Genomic DNA, 15492 nt, shown 5'->3' on the forward strand with positions numbered 1-15492 from the left:
CGTTGTTGACCATTGCCCACAAAGAAAAGATTGCGTACGGAAGCCAACTCCCAAAAAAACCGACTAAAACAAACACAAAACATTTGATTTAGTTCTTTGTTTGAAGTTCGTGAAGATATATTCTGGATATGTTGATTTCTTAAATATAAAATATTCTATAATGTTCTCTACAATGCAGTACATGATAATAAACAACGTGATCAAATATGTAAATTATTCAGTAACTATTGATTATAATCACAGCAACTGTTGTTGTTGACGAGAACAATATGTCATTGGCCACTTTCCAGTTTTGATTAGAAATTTAGCATGCATTTTCGATAAACAAATTTAAAGCGGGAACATTTTTAATTTTTTAAAATTGCTAAACGACAACATGCGTTTACAATCCATCAACAAAAAGACCCGTGTATAATAACATGTGTTCTCATATGAATAAGAATATGCGTATAAATTGCCTTTATATCCAAATCAAAGACTAGAATTATGCAATGACCTTATTTTTTAACATCAAAGAACATATTTATGTGTATACAATTGCATAATTACCCGCTAAAAGAATGTTAGTATATAATGACATAATATATCCACAATTAAGAATGTAAGAATACGATGATATTTTAACAACATCAATAAATAAAAGTATATGTATGTAATGACATTATATACCCAAAATAAAGAAAGGATGTCTACAATAACATCATTTATCCATAATTAATGATATAATAATACAAAGGCATTCTTTACCCACAGTTCAGAATATTAGAATACTATGAAATTCTTTAATCACATAAAAATGTTAGTTTACAGTATGTATAAATAGAAAATATATAAAATAAACTTTATTCGGCACCGACATAGTATTCGATTTATCCCATCAATTTTCTTAGTCGTCAAATTTTTTTTTAAATAGAATAGGAAAAAGTTCTATCGGTTCACGAAAAATCCCAAAGTTATTCTAAGCAACCATTGTTTTATTATTGTATTTGTCCCGAGCCTAATATATTACAAAAAGATCAGTCACTAACCTGTTTTTGACGATGCTGGAACAGCATCGTCTAAGGTATGATAACCATCAATTTTTTTTTCACAATGGCGACCTATGTAAAAGACCGAGCCAGTCCGATTGAGATAACTCGATTTTTCTGTTACTTCCCTTGGGCATACGCCACTGCGTTGGAGATTGCTCGTTGATTCTCCTAGCAGAGTTGTCGTTCGTGTTTCAACATTCAACAATGGCCGCCCCCATGAAAGTCTCGATTCAAAACTTTCTTACTGCATAAATTGGCTTGTTATACTATTTAGAAGCTGTCATTTATGATATATGAATTATTTATTCACTAAATCTCCGCTAATGACAACAATGGATGGAATTCGAAGGATATATTCGATTTGAATGGATCACTTTCTACAACAACGACTTCGCCCATGAGAGACTTGATAACACTCGTGTCAAAACTTTCTTACAGCTTAAATTGGCTTGTTTCGCTATTTAGTAATGCAACAATAAATGGAATTCGAAGGATATATTCAATGTGAAATGAAGCACTTTCTGGATCTCGACAGATTTACAAGGCAAAACTGGCATACTGATGATACTGGTATTTTTAGTTATCAATTTAAGTCACATTTTGCTTTATAAATTTTGTTCGAGCATTTTACGACTTATTGAATGGCTATGATACCCGATATCAACAGCTCATATGGCATTTGCATATCACCAAGCTGTCCTGAAATACAACATTGATTACAAACTCTTAACTCAAATTACTGGTTTGTATGAATTCCTTCTTCTTTCTATTTAAGTAGTTGATATCATAGTCCAAATAATTAGACGTAATTTACCGTTTAGTCCATGTATATCGACCTCATATTTATAGGAGTAGATATTATGTTAAAGGGGCCTTTTCACAGATTTTAACATGTTTTGAAGTTAGTCATTAAATGCTTTATATTGATAAATGTAAACATTGGATCTTAAAAGCCCCTGTTAAAAATCCAGAATAAAATTCTTGTAAAAAAAGTAGTCCGCCACAGGGCTTGAACCAGTGACCCCCTTAGTCCTGGAGTAAAAACGCATAAGCCTGCTCGACTTTTCTGCCAAGTATAAATGGTTGACGAATTTTATACCTAATATAAGCAATCTTCGTAGTTTCACACAATTAAACAACAACAACATAACTCTCCAAATTATTCAATCGTTTCGCGTTGCAACGCTTTATAATTTTTAAATCGTTAAAAGATGCATATAATCGCTATATTAGACCATGGTAAATGTTCAGTAATACTGTTTCCTAAAAATAACAGAACTTAAACAAAAATTTGCGAAGCCGATACAACTTTTTTCAATTTTTGTCAATTTACCAAAACGTGGAAAAATCTCTTTAAAGTTAAATAAACTGTATCCCAGTAAAAGAGACATTAAGGCGATTGTGGCCAGTTTAGATCCAGTTCAGCCTGCAGTTGCTTGAAAGCTGTTTGCTTAAGAGCGGTTTTCTGACAATGACAAATAGTTTAATTGGATACTGATTAGACTGCCCTTTTCCTGTGACCTGGCTAATTAAATTCAGAAGCCTGGTAACAGTTTAACTTTAATGTTACCAATGTGTCAGACCAGGGCCTGGATTTTGAAATCTAGAACATGCATGGTCAGAAGATGTCATTAAAGATTATACATTTTTTCAAACATATACAAATGCATAAAAATATAAATAGTAAAATGCACTAAGTCAGAAGGCATTTGACTTCGGCTGGTGCCTTGGCACACCAGGTGTTTCGGTTGCAATAGTTTGATGGACTCACTACTTGGATGTGTAGTTACATTATTTACAGTATATCAAACAGTATTTAGCATGAACCAATAATTTTTTCAAACATAAATAATTATTGATGTAAAATGCTTGAAGGAATAATATTTAGAGTTTAATAAGGCATTTTCTTTTTGTTTTAAAGGATATCTTTGAAAATTATATTTTTTATGAATATTTTGGCAACAAGGGGTAACGCATGTTTAAAAAATGTAATTAATTTTCGACAAAAAACTGGTACCATGAGTAGCATGAAACAATTTTTTTTTAAACATTTGTATTTGATGAAAAATGATTGCAAAAATAATATCTAGGGTCTAATAAAGCATTTTTTATTTTATTTTAATAGGTTACTCTTAAAATTCTATTTTTCATGATTTTTTTTTTGCAACAAGGGGTTATGAAATTTAAAAAATGTTACTGGATTTTACGACCAAAACTGGTGCTATAATAATACTGTAATGCACTTCGCCAAAACATTTATAATTATATTGTTTATTCTTGAAAATGTATTTCCCCTATTCACAAAAAAGAACACTTTTTATAAGAAAATTCATATGTAATGATGTTTACTTTTATTTTCAAGAAGCATAATGCCTCTTTTTAGTCGTATTCAGCCACAAGTTCTTGTCAGCCACTTAAGGGTTATATGTTGCCTTTCTTTTACTAAATGCAACATAATTCTACGCTTTGAGACATTCATAAAATATTTTATGTCTTTACAACACCGACAGGCTAATTAATTTATATATCAAGTACTTCCATACTAACAGGACCATTCTAGGCGGGCCACCTAGCAACCTTGATTTGTTCATATATTCCTATCAATCTGTTATATGTGTTATGAATCATTTGTTCGGAGAACATTTAATGTTTGTTATAACTTTTAAATGATTCAATGTTCAAAGTGATATTGTTATTGACCGATAAACCAACATACTGATTAACAGGGAATATTTTATTAATTATTTGCATTTTATCTTACATGCGAAATATTTGCCTAAATGTTTTTCAAACTATAGAGAAATCTATATACAATTAATTATTGACGACGTTTATCAAAAAAACATTTATGAAATGGAAGTTTAAAGATAAAAATAAATAATGCGAGTTTTTGTCAGATATTCGTAATAATTTCCATTATAATTGAGTGTCTGAGCAATGTGGATGAATGAATATATCGGATAAAACGAACACTTGTCTACACTTGAATTATGATTTATTTTTCAATATTGTATGCACTTAAATTTAGCCTTTATGCTTTTTTTATAGCATTTATAGACAGTGTCCCACCCCAAAATCAAGGAATTATTACTTGTCATTCATTTGTGTAATGGTATACTATAATTTTGTGGTAGAATATTTGAGAAAATCATTAGAAACGAAACTTTTCAGTGTGAAATTTTCCCTATGGTTATGGAAATTACCGATCGTCGGTTTCTGAAAAACAATACGTCACGGTTTCCAAAAATATGATGGTCGTGTCCAAAGATTTTGGTGTTAATGAACATTACTGGTTTATATTTTAATAATTTCGATTCTCATTTGATTAATAGGTAATTTCAAGGCTGATAAACTTGAAATATGCAAGCTATTTTTTCGTTTTGCATATGTCTGTCGATACATCTGTACAATCGGTAATTTCCGTAACCACTCGTTAAATTGTAGCAGACACAAGTTTAAATAAAAAAATTATGTTTTACACTAATATTCTACCTCTTTCTTGCTAAAAACTAATGCATGAATGATTTACAAGTGATATTGCATCGTTTTCAGCCAGGACCACTGTCTATTACCGCGAAAAAAAAACATAACACACTTTTTGATTTACGATATTTACTTTATAAATAGCTTGCATGCGGCATGACATTGCATGTTCCGCAAGATAAATATCTCGACTTTATTTATTGGATGATTTCGGACTGTTTCATCCAATCAGAAAATAGCTTTTAAACGTAATTTAGACCCATGTTTAGCGAGATAATTAAGTACCACTTTTTATACACTGCCAAATTGTGACATAACAAGTTGCCTCCCTTGTTGGTTCATTCTACTGTATTATTATGCCCCCCTTCGAAGAAGAGAGGGTATATTGTTTTGCACATGTCGGTTCGTATGTCCGTCCACCAGATGGTTTCCGGATGATAACTCAAGAATGCTGGATGCCACGTTTATATTCAAATCTTCATAAAATTTGGCCAGAATATAAGTCTCAATGATATGTTGGATCAGTTCGAAAATGGTAACAATTGGTTGAAAAACATGGCTGCCAGGAGGTGGGGCATTTTCCTTATATTGCTATAGTAAAATATTGTTAACACTCGAGAGGTCACATTTATTTTCCGATCTTCAAGAATTTTGGTCACAATATTTGTCCCAATAATATCTTGTTATCTCAGGTGAACGACTTTGGGCCTTTTAGGACCTCTTGTTTGTTCATCTTACCATTCGAAGAAAAGATATCATTGCACAGATGTCTTTTACTTTTAGAATGTGTTATGCTGCATTTCTTATGTGGCTTGTTCGGGGTATATTGTTTAGCACATGTCGCTCAGTCCGTCAGTTGGTCCGCCCACCAGATGGTTTCCGGATGATAACTCAAGAACGCTTAGGCCTAGGATCATGAAACTTCATAGGTACATTGATCATGACTCGCAGATGACCCATATTGATTTTGAGGTCACTAGGTCAAAGAGCAAGGTCACGGTAACCCGAAATAGTAAAATGGTTTCCTGATGATAACTCAAGAACGCTTATGCCTAGGATCATGAAACTTCATGTGTACATTGATCATGACTCGCAGATGAACACTATTGATTTTGAGGTCACTAGGTCAAAAGTCAAGGTCACGGTGACCCGAAATAGTAAATGGTTTTCGGATGATAATTCAACAACGTTTATGCCTAGGATCATGAAACTTCATAGGTACATTGATCATGACTCGCAGATGACCCCTAATGATTTTCAGGTCACTAGGTCAAAGGTCATGGTCACAGTGACTCAACTTTGAAAAATGGTTTCCGGATAATAACTCAAGAATGCTTACGCCTATGATAATACAGATGACCCCTATTGACTTTCAGGTCACTAGGTCAAAGGTCAAGGTCACGGTGACTTGACAGAGTAAAATGTTTTCCGGATGATAACACAAGAAAGCTTACGCCTAGGATCATGAAACTTCATAGGTACATTGATCATGACTCGCAAATGACCCCTATTGATTTTCAGGTCACTAGGTCAAAGGTCAATGACTCAGTTCCAAAAAACGTATTCACACAATGGCTGCCACTACAACTGACAGCCCATGTGGGGTGCATGCATGTTTTACAAACAGCCCTTGTTTCAAAAATGTTTTCATGTAGTATACTTATATTGATATTTACATAATTGATGCATATGAATGATAGACTTAACTGAAATCATTTTTGACGATGCCGCGAAGCAGCTCGTCTAAGGTATCATACCATGAAAAAAATCTTCACAATGGCGACCTATGTAAAAGACCGAGCCAGTCCGATTGAGATAGCTCGATTTTTTCTAATCGGCATACCTCGCTTATTATCATTGATAAAGGTATAGGAAGCTCAGCTATAAATAGGACAGCATATTCTGGGAAAAAGATTTTATAATAGTTTGAAAACGTTAATTTTTAATCAGTTATATTCAATTCATTATATGTTTGTAGATCAATGAAACAACTATGCATTTTCTGTATTGTATTTGACATTTGTCGTGATTCAGTAAATAAATTTCGAAATAAAACGTGTATAATTAACTTTCAACGCGATCATGAGTGTAAAACGAATTATTTCGTACCTGCGAATTGTAAACGTTGTAGCGACTATGGTATATAAACAGCATAATAGCCATGTGACATCTGAGAAACTCGCTATTATGCGTGCTTTCTCATTTTATGATTATTCATTCGTTTGTTGGATATTGTTTGCTGTTTTAAACACATATTAGGTCATATCGCGGAGATTTAGTTAACCTTACCATGTGTTCATAGGCGAACTCACGTATTCAAGTGCCCTTACGACTATGTGCTCATACCTACCTTCCGGAATCATCATGAAATTATTGCTGTACTTAACGAACAAACATGCCTAAGCTTATTGAATTAAAGAACAAAAATAATCAAAAGATAAAAATTATATGTTCATGCACATGGGCATGTGAAATAACGTCCGTACAGCATCATTAACTTAGGAAAGGAAACAACGAAATATAAAGTTTGGTATGATAAACATGTGAAATTAAAGAGCGTGGTGAAATTAAAGAGCATGTCAAGTTTTAAATTTATATGCTGAAACGTTATGTTATAACCCACAAACATTTTACTGTAACATAACGTTTTTTTGAGTAGTACAGAAAATACACGTCGAATATCTTAAAGATATTTCTTGTTATATTTGATCGAGAATGTAACAATGTTTTTCGCTGTTTGTGTTGCATTTAGTGTTTAAAATATATTACATCTTGGTATCAAATTGTTTGTTTTGTTGAATCTGATTCGATTTCACTAAAATGATTACTTTATAGTTGATTCCGAGTAAAATGAGAGTCCGCCGCGCGTGACATCTATATTTCAGCATTGCCGAAATAAAGGAAAATATATTCCACAGTAGTGTATATCGACAATGCACGTCTGGTTATGGGATAAGTATATATTATTTGCCCACAATAAGGAATTCAAATATACAAGGCCATTATTTATGCCATCATCAGACGTGAATTGTCGAAATAAACCACTGTGGAATAAATCTACCTTTATTTCGGCAATGCTGAAATATAGCTGTCACGCGCGGCGGAGGATGATCATATTACTCGGAATCAACTATAAAGTAATCATTTTTAGTAAAATCGAACCAGATTCAACAAAACAAACAATTTGATACCAAGATGTAATATATTTTTAACACAAAATGCAACTCAAAGAGCAAAAAAACAACATTATTTACAAATATTAAGTGCGCGTACTCTTGGCGTCATTATTAACACGTCATACGACACAATGCATGTTCTTTCACGCTAAAGCTGCAGTTGTTTAGTGTTTTTGTTTTCCATTATTTCTTAAAAATCGGGGACGTAGAGGTATGATAATCAGAAAAACAGGTTAGTTACTGATCTTTTTGTAATGTATTAGGCTCGGCCCGATTAAAATAATGAAACAATGTTTGCTTAAAATAACTTTGGGATTTTCCGTGTAGTTTGATTTTCCTAATCTATTTTTAAAGAAATAATTTACGACTAAGAAAATTGATGGGATAAATCGAATACTAGGTCGGTGCCGAATAAAGCAAAGTTTATTTTGCTCGGCACGAAAATCTGAACCACTCGCCAAGGCTCGTGGTTCAGATTTTCTAAGCCTCGCAAAAAAAACTTTGCTTTATTCTGCACCGACCTAGTATTCTCTATTTACTCATAGTTAAGTTTAGGATGAATGTGTTTACCCACGTCATTTATATTTAAAATGTGACATTTTCGTTCGGCTATGTCAATACTTTGACACCGTCTTGTCTCAATGTGAAATTCGAGTTTTAACAGATTGTTTAGAACAATGAAACTACGTTTCTAAAAGAGATCTTTTAGGGATTTAGTATCCGCGTTGTACCAGTTGTGCAAATACATGCCCTGCAGACTTGATTCAACAAGAAACAGAAGCGAATATGTCTTGATGTACAACTTCAAATCGTTTGTCGCGATCAGACTTTTTAAAGATGCATGAACAGTAAATACGACAATCTCACCTATCATCAGAAAAGCAGACGATGCAACTTGAACCTCGCGAATCCGAGTCATTGTCTGCTGCACAGTGACGCCGCCGCTCCGTTTGTGCGTTCGTACCTTCAACAACAAAATGTTTCCTGTATGAAGCTCCTTCAATTGCGTACCTATCGGAGTATTTTTGTATGATTTGTATGATGAGAAGAAAATAATTAAAACGTGAAACTTCAAACATGATTTATAGATTCTTTATAAGTTCATAGCATAGCTCTTGTTTTTAGAAAACTATTCAAAGATTTTGTTTCATACTTAACCGATTCTAATATCAAGACAAAACAAACTGCCTTCTAAGGATTCGAACCGGGAACATCCGATTGAAAATCGATTTAACAGTGTACCATGAGTTTACTTAGTTTACCTTTATATAATTTTAAATATCTGCAAATAACAACCGATATTTGTAAAAATAATCTTTATCTTGGGTTGCTGGTTTGAAAATAATTGCTAGTATAACGTTGCAAGTAATCAAATTAAGTATAAGCTAAATTTACAACAATTAGATGTAAAACAATATATGAAGAGCTTTTTTTTACAACAATCCATATTCAATTATTAAACTGTCAATATTATCAAGTACTTGTGTTGAGTTTCTATGATAAATATTGATTTTCAAACGTTTTTAATTATAGATCTAACACTGTTACTATTGAGTCACATAACACAACGCGAGAAAATGTAGTTCTGACACCTATTACAGCAATAATAATGACACCCAGTACAGCAATAATAAGTAATTCTCATAGTACCGGCTCTTCTCATTGTATCGTGACTTAAACAAGTCAACTTCAAACAACCTCAAGAAGTACAAGACAAATAATGTTTTTAAATTTGTAGAAGTTTACTAATCGAAAAATCGACGATCATTTTCATGATTTCTGGTTTTCATTAGAAAGTAGGAAATGTTTACTCCATCTTTTTAAATTACGTAATTACGTTTTTAATAGTTTACTAGTAGGTTTTTATCATATGTTTTATAAGACGCTTTTTCGTGAAAAAAGTTATAATATGTTAAGAACAACACGATAAGGAGTCTTGTTTTTCAATTAATAATCTATTTATAGAACAAGCACATTAGCATAAAAACAAAACTTAGCAACAGATCAGAAGGGTACAAGTTTCGTCGTTATTTTGTCAACGCATTGCCGATTCGAATGCAGTTGATGATTTTATCTTTAAGAATACACATTTAAATATATATATTGACATATTACAGACATGTTTTTTTTATCTTTTCACCCGAAATATGCAGGTGCATTTATCACTAAATGCAAAATGCTGAAAAATTAAGTGGTTTTAACATTTTCAAATGTTTATATTACAATAAAATAATCTTATATATATGTATATAATATTAAAGCGTTTACCTTCAGCAATATTCCTGCGTAACAGATGCAGATGACTGTTCCAGGAATACAGACATTTTGTGAAAACAAAGCGTAGTTATAAGTCCTCACATACCGATCTTGGCTCGTCCAGTCTGGACCGCATGTCAGCCGATTGGGCTCCACAACAAAATTTCCCCATCCTAGCAAAGGGGCCGTTGCCCAGCAGAGGCCATACGCATAGCATAGCACTGATATAATTACACATCTGAATGGGGTTATTTTCTTTGCGAAACGGAAATTCATAATAACGATAAAACGGTCAGCGGCTATTACCGCAAGAATTGTCATATTAACAACGGCCAAAGTGGTCATCGCGAAGCCGTACACTTTACACATGACTTCGCCAAAATCCCAAAACCCTTGGAAGCAGGGTATGATAATTAAGGGATACCCTATTACGACCATGGCCAAATCACCCCCTACACAACCCATAATGAAAACATTCATGTGCGTCCGGAGTCGAGGGGTCGACTTGAATGTAAACAAAACAGCCGCGTTAAATACAAGTCCTAGTACCATTAGTAACAAGAAAACAGACCCAATTGCTATTTGACGCTCGTCATCAGCATTTCGATGTTTCCCAAGTAATACATTTGTTTTGTTCACAGCGTTCATAGTTGCGTTATTAAACATAGCGGAACTTAAAAACAATTATTTCTAAGGTCGATATCGCGCTTGTTAAAGATGTAATATAATTGTGCTCAAAAGGCTTTTAAGTTAAATGTACGCAATATAATAAATTCGTCTGTTATCACTTCCAAAGCACTGTGATCTAAATAAAGTCCATATTTAAGTATTTACTCTCGCACAGTGTCTGTTTGTTCCGTGAGGAATGATGAACCATTTACATTCTACGAATCTTAAAGCAAATACCACGCAAACGACTGACCAATCATATTGTTGCAGTGCATTGATACGTTTGAGTTGTGAACGAGAATATCGAAAAATGAGACGGTTTTTGTCAGCTTGCACTTACAGTGGCGAACAGCGCAAAATAAACAGAACCAGAATATTGCGTAGTTTGGATGAGATTATACATTGCTGCGCCGAGAGAAGATATGTTTTCTCAACTCGCAGATACTACTCAGTCGTTCGGTTTTTCACTTATTGATTATTTAATTTACTAATTTATTCGCTGTTGTAAATGTACGGGCATTTGCAAACATTTTGTTCAGTGAACGTCCATATAAAAGCTTTTCCAACGCGACACTTCTTGAGCTTTATGAAGAGTTTCGAATCGGAAGACATCATAGTTCAGTACAGTTCCTCATTTTTAATTGCACATAATCATATAGAAAAAGGGATTATTTTTTTGCAGCGTAAAAATACATTTTGTTGATTTCGTACTAAATATTGAGCCTATTGTTGTAAGTAATGTCGGGTTTTTATGTTCCATGATTAAAAGGCTTGGCAGTGGTTCAACAAAACCTGCTTTAGTTATAATATATCTTCGGTTTTAATTCCTGTTGACAACACTATCTTAGGGGAGGTTTCAGATGAAGATTGTTCGCGATTTTGCTAATTTGTTTTTGTCATTGTATGAACTCATAGTTTGTCGTCAAATCAATCAACATCATACAAGGAAATAGTGTCACTGTTTATTGTTTTATCAATTAACACCACATCTCTAACGTCAAAACCATGAACGAAAAGCTCAAAACGTATGTATTGAAATTGACGAACACAGATTCGAAATTATTAAAACAGTACCGTTTACCAGAAGTGTTACGTAAACCTGTATTATGCCTTTTTAGTTGCTTATGTATTAGTCTTTTGATTCAGATAATTTGCTTTATGTTTAACATGTTTTACTTATGCCAATAATCCTCATAATCGCCTTAAAGCAACATGAACATTGATCTTATTATGGATATTAAGGAAGTTGACTGAGACGTTTAAACGACGAATTTTGATTCTTTGAATGCCACAATATCGCTCACCTGTTCAAAAACACGGCTTACCGTTGCTCATGACGGTCTGAAATTATCTACTTCGGAAAGCTGGAGGTCGAAACTTGTCACGTTCCTCGGGTAGGTACATACTGCCAGGGCAACCGGACGTTGAATGCCCCGCATTGTTTCCCGGCTTAATTCTTCATAACAAATAGACCATATCAACAGAATACCCGATCTTGTGAAAGATAACGCTTATACACTTCAAAGTCCTAATATATTGCTTAGTGGTAAGTACGATCTAGAAACACTCTTTCAACTTGCATTTTATCAGTGCTCACACTGGCCTTAAGAACATAATAGCCATCATTTTTTCCTTAAAAAAATAATAGCCAAAACAGACGCGGACATTTCCACAAAACGGTACTGAAGGCAAATAGAAAAAAACAACAAATCTCATTTTATCTTTGTTTTATTAAATGTATATATATTGGATTTAAAGGGACCGTCAACCAGATTGACGATAAAAAAAGTTCTAAAATACCGTATTTTTTTTTTACAATTATTAGTTTATATTGATTAAAATATCACAACTGGTATATTACATTACTTGAAAAAGTTGTTAAGTTTTCATATTTTCAGTATATTCGGTAATACAATTTAACTGGGTATGTGTACCAGGTAACTACCAGTTAACTGTAAATAACGCAAGAAGATTGATCATCATCCGATTTTTATGCACATTCTTCAATTTTTAAAATTAAAACAACGTTATGGCTAAATTGGGTGATTTACTGCTGCAAATACGAACCATGCATGTTGCATTTTGCTTTTTTATTTAAACAAGTAAACGGTAAATCTGTCTATTTCTCGGTATTTTTGCTGTATATATTGTATCCATAAAAACTAAGTTCAAAATATTACTTAAATGATTCTATTTTGAATTTTATGACACTTTTTTTTAACCAACCCAATTTCTACATGCCTGAAACCACTTACATTTCATGGCGCTCTTCCATAGATAAATAAATGTCTGTAAAGGAAAACTTTTTTCATCTTGTTTAAACTTTAAACACCTTTACTGCATCTGTACACACCAACTACATATTTGGAAATCTGGATGAATTATGGAACTTTCATATACCCCATGGGTGCACATAAACTGGACAAAAGTCGAGTGTGGGGGTGGTTTTGAAAAAATCAGTATATTTTTTTTTAAAAGCATGGAAAGACTACCCAAAAAAATTGCATGTAGTTCAGTGAAATGATGCTGATTAAGAAAATAATAGATTAGATTATATTTGGATAGGTGCCCATTACGGGTATGCTACTTTAAAGAGTTTAAACGAACGCAATGGACAATAATCATTAATTTTTTCGGTAAGTTTCTTTGATGAATTTAATTGGTATTAGCTCTTGAGAGTGATAATCCTTTTGAGTAACAAGTTATTGCCAGTGAAATTCAACAGCGCACTTAATGAATGGCAATTAATTTGTTGTTGTTGTTTTACAAATTGGGCTAACTGCTTTGATGTTCAGCCATAGTTTTTGAAATTAAAAAGGACTCAAAAATGAAGAATTACTTTGCTTGTATGAAACTTAATCATTTATATAGGAGGTCCACCCATCTTACACTGGTAACAAATTCTGGATAAAGACTTTAGTGGTTTGAGAGACATTTGATTTACCATGTGTGTCTGTCTGTGTGTCTGTCACACTTGATGTCTGAATTCAATTTCTTGTTTGTTTTACATGCACTTTTATAATGCAAAATGCTGATTAGATAGCAGGAAATTACATCGCTTCAAGGTGCGATTTCAAAAAAAATCGGCGACACCCCTCCCGCACCCTCCCCGTTTGAGCCCCCCCTCAGAAACATTTCTGGATACGCCTCTGCATCGTCACGTGGTAAACCCAGGAATGCAAATTGTGCATGCGTAGTGAATTGTATATATTATATACTAGTATATAAAATGATCAATCTTCTTGCGTTATTTTTAGTGTGAATATCGTTATGTCACCTATTTTCGCGATGTACTTTCGATTTCACATCGCGAAATTGTATTACCGAATATACTGAAAATACTATTTTTTCAAGTAATGTTATATACCAGTCATGATATTTTAATCAATATAAACTAATAAATGTAAAAAAAATACGGTATTTTAAAACTTCTCTTTTTTTCGTCAATCTGGCCCTTTAAGTTATAAATATTGAAAACGTGAATAATTGCAACATTGCAATTCTCAAGTTTTTATACTACTTACCTTTGAGAAGTGTCGAATGTTTTTAACGTTAATTAGTAAATACTAATTAACGTTAAAAACATTCGACAAAAACAGCAACAAAAACACATTAATTATAGAAAATAACAAAATCGGTTTCTTTATAAATAAAGAAACATTAAAGCAGATGACAATTAGCGGCCGCTGATTTTAAAGCAATTACGGAATCTTTTGAGAAACCGAACGTAAACAAAATAATAAAAAAAAATGAAATCATTAACACAGCTCAAGAAATGTTGAAGCAGACGACAAATAGCGGTATTTACGGGGATAATTAGTTGATGGGTATTAAATAATTATTTCATCAAGCAATGTTCAACGTTATATAATTGCAGAAAAAAAAGGAGTGAAAAACAAAACCAGCGGACTATATTCGCGGCGATTTTCAATAATGACGATTAAATAATAACTGGCGAAAAAATAACGAAGATCTAACAGTTACCGATGGTAAAGCACGGGGAGATTAAATAAGTTTTCCGAAATATATCACTTCTGTTGGACACTGATTGAGAAAAACGCTTAATGCCACGATGTTGCAGAATTTAATTGACGCGTGTATGACAATACACAGGTTCGAGTGTGTTCACAGGTAATCTCGCTATCGATTTTTTCTGCATGATGGCCCGATTTACACGCGTTTCGCACTCGCCTTAAAACTTGAAGAGGCAATTTTTTTTGATGTAGGAGGATAAAATAATCGCCATTTTTTTCTCGACAAATTTAAGAAATAATAGCCAGTTGGATAAAATGATCGCCATTGGTGATAATGTCTGGCAGCAGCATGAGCCCTGATATTATGTTTATAATATGGCAAGCGAAATGCATATTAATTCCTTAAACCACGGTCTAACAGTTAACTATATAGTTAAGAGACTTTGAACCCCGGTTCAAAGTGCCGTTTGCACATTAGTTCCTAAAACCCGAGTTCAAGACATTGAACCGCGGTTCAAAGTGTTCTAAAAATAGATACAAATCTGTTATCTGAGAAAACCAATCAGCGGAGCTTAAACAACAATTAGAAGGTAAATGCCGCGACTTCATTGGGCATCTCTTAACTATAAGGTTAAGAGACTTTGAACTGCGGTTTAAAGTCTTAAACTGCAGTTAAGAGGCGCGGAATGCACATTTATTATTTAACAGCTAATTATATAGTTAAGAAACTTTGAACCCGAGTTCAAAGTGTCGTTTGCACATTAATTCATCTCTTAGCTATAAGGTTAAGAGACTTTGAACTGCGGTTCAAAGTCTTAAACTGCGGTTCAACGACTTAAACTGCGGTTTAAAGTCTTACACTGGGGTTAAGACTCGCGGAATGCACATTAATTATTTTACAGT

The sequence above is a fragment of the Dreissena polymorpha genome, chromosome 1 (genome assembly GCF_020536995.1).
Source record: "Dreissena polymorpha isolate Duluth1 chromosome 1, UMN_Dpol_1.0, whole genome shotgun sequence".
NCBI lineage: Eukaryota > Metazoa > Mollusca > Bivalvia > Myida > Dreissenidae > Dreissena > Dreissena polymorpha.